This window comes from Solanum tuberosum, unplaced genomic scaffold, assembly GCF_000226075.1.
Source record: "Solanum tuberosum cultivar DM 1-3 516 R44 unplaced genomic scaffold, SolTub_3.0 scf00044, whole genome shotgun sequence".
Classification (NCBI taxonomy): Eukaryota; Viridiplantae; Streptophyta; class Magnoliopsida; order Solanales; family Solanaceae; genus Solanum; species Solanum tuberosum.
In genome coordinates this window covers 871,382-877,613 of record NW_006238970.1, presented here as the reverse complement: position 1 = coordinate 877,613, position 6,232 = coordinate 871,382, and positions in this window count along the sequence as shown.

Below are 6,232 nucleotides of genomic sequence, written 5' to 3'. Positions count from 1 at the left end.
AATGTTTTAAATTCCGCACTATTTTTCCTATGCTTTAATGTTCATGTATGCTAAGTGGCTTGTATACGACCCCTTCGGGGTCAATTACGTCGTGTTACTTCTAAGGGGTAAACTTGGGTCGTGACAAACTTTGTATCAGAGCATAAGGTTTATGGGATGGTTTTAGGATCTATCAAACCACATCTAGTAGAGTCTTGCACATAAATATGAAGCGCACAACATTTTATGAATATGAGGCTATGTTATGTTAGGAAAAACTTCACTTCTTCATTCTTTGAGTCATGCGATAGAGTTTAACCTTATAGGGTCTTTCTTCTAATCCTTATCCGGTGATCCATAGGATATGACTGCTCAAGGAGCTTGCACGGGTGGGTTTGAAGAAGACTACGATGATCAAGGAGATTCTCCTCAAGATCCTCGAGTTCCTATTGACTTAATGCCAAATGAGAAGATTAAGTATGGTATTCTTTGGTTTACTCAAGTCGGGATAGAGATTTCAGATTTCTATGGGCCAAGGATGGAGGAATATACTCCAAAGTTTATAGATGAAATATCTAGGGTGCTGAACTTTGTAGGAGTAACACTGATAGAGAAGGCGGAATTGGCCAATTACCAATTGAAAGATGTTGCTCTAATGTGGTTTAGTCAATGGAAAGGAGCAATGCCGGTAGAACTGGGCCCCATGGAATGGGAAAGATTTAAGAATGAGTTTATTGATAGGGTTTGCCCTTTAGATGGATTGCCTGGTGCTTTTGGCTAGAGAAAGAGAGATGAAGAAAATTAGGACCGATGCTCTTCAAGCTAGAGGTGAACAAAAGTGTTATCCTAAGGTGGCTACCGGTATGTGTTTTATGCTTACCTCAATTTCGATAATACTTGTCTTTTGTGACTTGATTAATTGGATACGATGAACTTTTTGTTGTCCTTAGTACTCATGGGTCTAACTATGGCCATATGTGGTTGTTGGTATAACCCAACTTAGCCCTAATGAGTTCTAGGATGTGTTAGATTTTTTGTGGAATAGTGGTTCTTAACTGGTGCCTAGAGATGTTGAGTAAGTAGATTCCTTTGAAAGAGGATGGAAGTGAAATAGTCCATGGTTTAGAATCATATTGTGTGATGAGTGTGAAGATTTAGTTATGACTTGCTCCGACCTTAGAGTTGAAGGAAGTGATGTTGTAAACAATTTGTATAGGTTTACCTCAAGTAAGGGATAATTTACTTAGATGGTAAGGTCATTGAGTGTCCTTGATGTTTATGAATTAGGCTTGCTTGAAACTCTCACCTTAAAGAGTGTAGTGAGTTTGAAAACTTTAGTCTCGGTTTGGTAGGATTTGGATGCATGATTATTAGACCTCTTTTGGTTTTAGAGCCCGATAAGGTTAAAATAAGCCTTGGTAAAGCTTGAGTTTGTTAGAAAGGAGTAGTATTTGAGGTTTTGGGTAAAAAGGGGCTCACTCCTAAGGGGGAGATCATGTGCTTGAGTAGCAATATTAATTGAGAATCCCGATGTCCTCATCTTTTCTTCTATTCCTATTCTAGCTTGAGCCCAAGAGTTTCTTTTTGGGGCTTCTTTTGTGTTTAAGAGTCATGAGTGTTTTAGAAATTTCCATGATCTCCTTATGTTATTTATGTTTTTGAAAGATTCGTACTTTGTATAAAATGGATTTTTCATGATTTACATGTTCCTCATGTTGTTGTGAATTCTAGTATGGAGATGGCATATTTGACTTCATGAGATGGTGTGATGAACATGCTTTGTTGTGTTTTTGATGAAATGGCACTTGGGTCCATGTTGATTGTGTTGAGCTTGCTTTTAGTGAGAAAATGTAATTCTTCCTATGACTATGTGATTAAGGATGTTTAGAAGTGATGATATAGGCTCACTCCTAAGGGGGAAATGGTATGCCTAGCTAATATTGTTGTTGTGTGCTTATATGTTGCCATGACATCTTTATATAATACATGTTCTTGAAGACTTGTGTTTCGAAAGAAAATGAGTTTAAGTGAAATTGTTTCCCCAATGTTGTTGTGCTTTGAGTAAGAGTTGCTTATTGTACTTCATGACAAGAATAAATGCACATGTTTTATTTAGGAGATGGTATTTCGTCCTTGAACATGACAAGTCGTTAGAATCTCATCCATGAATAGGTTGTTTAGGTATAGTTCATACTTCCTTATATTGCATTGATCATGTTAAGTTGGAGTTGATGTTTCCTCCTAGAATAAGGGCACATTGTGAATAGTGTATTTTGAGTTGTGCATTATTGTGAAGTTTCATGCATGATTGGGTTGCTAGTGTTGCATCTTAAAATTCCAAAAAAAAAGGTGTGTAAAGTGTCATTCGAGGACCAATGTTCCTAAGAGGGAGATAATGTAACAAGCCGGAAAAACTAGTAAGACCTAGCTAATGCTTGACGAAATCTAGTAGGTGAAACTATAGCCTCACATGTGAGTTTGAAGTTGGAAACCTGATTAAATGTTGTTAAATGGTTTCCCGAGTGAAGGTTAAGGAATTTAGGGGTTAAACGTCAAGATACGACTATAACACCCGGAAATTAGTAAGTTGAACTAGTTAGTCAGAGAGACTTTCGAAGGAGTTTTTGGAGTGTCGTATAAGGGTTAAAACTCAACGAAGTGACTCCTGTACTTAGAATGACATATTTAGGGGTAAAACGTCCGGGTATGACCCCCAAGGACCACCCAAGGGGTCCTTGAGGAGGACGATCAAGCGTCCAATAGACGGACCATCAATGGACCCAAGCCCCGTGGGCTGGGGTCGTGGGTTATGGCCTGTCAAGGCATGCAACATTTAGCCTCAGTACCTAGCCACGAACCCTCTTTGACACCCCGTGAACCCATCCACGATCCGTGGATGGGTGGTCTGTATGTGGTGACAGTTTTTGAGTTTTTAGTTTAACTTAGGGTTTTGGGAATTAGTTAGGTATTTAATTGTTTTAATCTAGGGTCGTTTTATACTGATTTAGTAGACCTATATAAACTATTTTGAGTCATTAAAACTCCTTTTAATAAATCGTGACCCAAGACCCAAAATGAAATCCCAACTTCCCTTCCCTCCAAGAATCTTCTCTCTAGACTCCATTGAAGAACATAGGAAGGGATCAAGCTAGAGCTTCAAGAAGAAGACTTTTTCATATGAATTTGATGGGATTCTACACCTAAGGTATGGATGCTTTTCATTCTTGGTTAGCTATCACCAAGAATCCCCCTCAACTATGTTTTCAAATTCCCCAAATCTAGGGTTTTCAAATCTAGTCATGGGTCTTCTTCCAAAACGAATTCAATTGTTTAATTAAGGTTTTATTATGATTGATTTTGATGATTTATGATTGGATTTATGTAGTATTTATGGTTTTTGATGAAAATCTCCCTTAGACCCATGATTTCCCCTTCTTTCTAAATTGTGAACTAAGGTGTGACTTCATTGGTCATGGAAGCTTAATAATCGATTATGTTTAGGTTTATTATGTTTTTGAATCATGATGTCTCTCTATCTAACATGGTAATTTTAGTAAGTTAGGATTGATCTTGATTCTTAGCCTTTAAGGGCAATTTGCTAGGGTTGTATATGTTGAAGAATATTATATATGAACTTCTTGATCCACTTGAAAGATGGAGGTGTTTAATTATGATGTGGTTACTTGATTATTAATATAATTATACATATATTCTTGATTAATCTAAGCTTCTAGGGTTATGTCATGAAAGAGGCAAATTGAGGGTTTAGATGTGATCCTCCAAGAATGATGTATCTCCTCATGTAATGACTTAGTTTAGATCACCTACACTTGAATTGGTTTAGGATAACACTTCTAAATAAGGATTGACTTGATTATGATATTAGGTGCATGTTGATGAATACTTGAAGTATAAATTGCCAATCATGATGTGATTAAGGTATTGATGAGTTATTGGATTATGGTATTCACTTATCTAATGTGCTATTGCTCTATGTCTAGAATGAGTTGGTCCATAGCCTAGAAGGGCATATTGTGAAGGTTTGTGCATGTTGACAAGGTTGTGTGTGAACTCATGATTTACTTAGAAGTTGAAAGTCCTAGGAATATTGTGTATATTGTGGTATTGTTGAAAAGGACATTCTTCCATTACCCTTTACACTTAATTATGAAGGAAGTGTCTATAATGATAATGTTGTTGATTGTGTCGTTGCAAGGATAATTACACACACACTCTCCATATATAAACATGAGTATGATGTATCAATGGTGTTAATTGAAAGGATATTTCTAATATGCACCTTTACACATTATTATGTATGAAATGTATAACTTGTCTAGGATATGAGGATGTTATTGTGTTGACTGAAAGTCTAATTCTCATGAAAACACTATGAATGTTAATGTGAAAGGTTTACTCACTTGCTGATGGATCTAAAGTGAAAGGATATTCTCACTTAATGAATCTTTGAGCTATTATGATGAATGTTGGTTTGAGTGCCTAGTGCATTCTCTATTGAACGTGAACCTAAGTAAAGGCTTAATGACTTTTAAAGGGAAATAGTTAGAGCACCGAGTGGATATGAACAATGATATAGGAAGCTTTTACGTTTAGCAAGTCCGACTTCCCAACATAGGTTGTCTCATGAGATCGAAACCTTTTATGCTAGAATTCCGGGTTTCTAGTAGCAATTTCCTTATCCCATAGCTATGTGCCCACATAGGTCTTTAGCTAGTGTATCCACCTAAAAGCTATTACGATAGTTCTACCTTAGGCAAGTAGGACGCCCTCTTTTTGGAGTGAGGGTAGAACACCAGATTTCATGTAGCTCACATGGTCTATGTCGGTTAATGCTACTTTCCCTATATAATGAAGATAATTAATGAGGCATGAACTGTACTATGACTTCTTAATGAGTTTTACTTAGTAGGAGTGGGGGTATGGGACTTCATTTTTACATTGCACAAGTAGACTTAGTGGGATGTCATGGGATGGTTCCTTTATGTTAATGATGAAATTTTAATGCATGCATGTGTATTGGATGGATAGTTGTTATGAATGCCTTTCCCTGTGTTCAAGTGTTTTTCATGACCGAGGTAGCTTCAAGGGAATACTTAGTAGGGTTTGTATTATCGGATGACAACCATACATTGCACAAGTATTTCTTAGGGATTGCTTATGTGATGGTTACTTAATGATAAGAATCTTGGTATTTGACTTTGTATTCTTTTATGATTGGAGGCTATGTATTGTGAAGATTGGGATGTGTGTCATAGTGTTGTTGGAAACTATGCTTGTTATTATAATGATATCTCTCATGTTATAATGAAATGTATGTGAGTTGCCTTATTGGTTGCACTTTGCAACTATTTCAAAGATGATGTTCAAAAATGGCATAAAGCATGATTTCAAATTAAATGTCCCTTTTTTATACATGTTTTAATGGTTTTTTGTGCATGGCTTTCTTACTTAGTACTTTTTTTGTAACCCCATCTTTCTACATTTTCTATAAGTGTAGGCTTTGGAGATATTGGATTCCATCCTCGTGGCTAGGTTCATATCAGATCAGGAACAAGAAGATTGGGTGAGTCCTCATTGTGTTCGAGGGCTCAACCTTATGTCCTTTATTGTCTTTCTTTTGCATTTTAGACTTTGGTTGTAAGGGCTATGTCCCTAACTTGTATTTTCAAGAGTTTTATTCCAAGTATAATAGATGGTTGAGACATAGTGTCATAGAATCTATTTTATTTTTTAAAAGACTTCGATTATAAAGAAACGTTTTAAATTTCACATTATTTTTCCTATGCTTTAATTATGCCGTGTTACTTCAAGGGTGTAACCTCGGATCGTGACAGAGACACTACTTTCATGGTGTTCATGTTGACCTATTTACAGATCATAAGAGCCTCCATTATGTGTTCACCTAGAAAAAGTTGAATCTTCGTTAGAGGAGATGGCTTGAATTCCTCAAGGACTGTGACACACTACACCATTTTAGGTCTACGGCCACCCCAGTAAAGTGTGGCCTAAACTAGCAAAATGTGTGGCCATTGATAAAAGGCTACACTTTTGGACTTTAAGCAACACTTTTCCAGGGGTGCCCGAAAGTAGCGTTACCTTAGAGTTTAGGCAACACTTTTCAAGTGTTGCCTTATCAGGTACGCTTAAAAGTGTAGCCTAAAAGGCCAAATGGCAATGCTTTTATGTACCTCAAAAAGCAACATTTCTATCTCATACAACTACACTTTTAAGC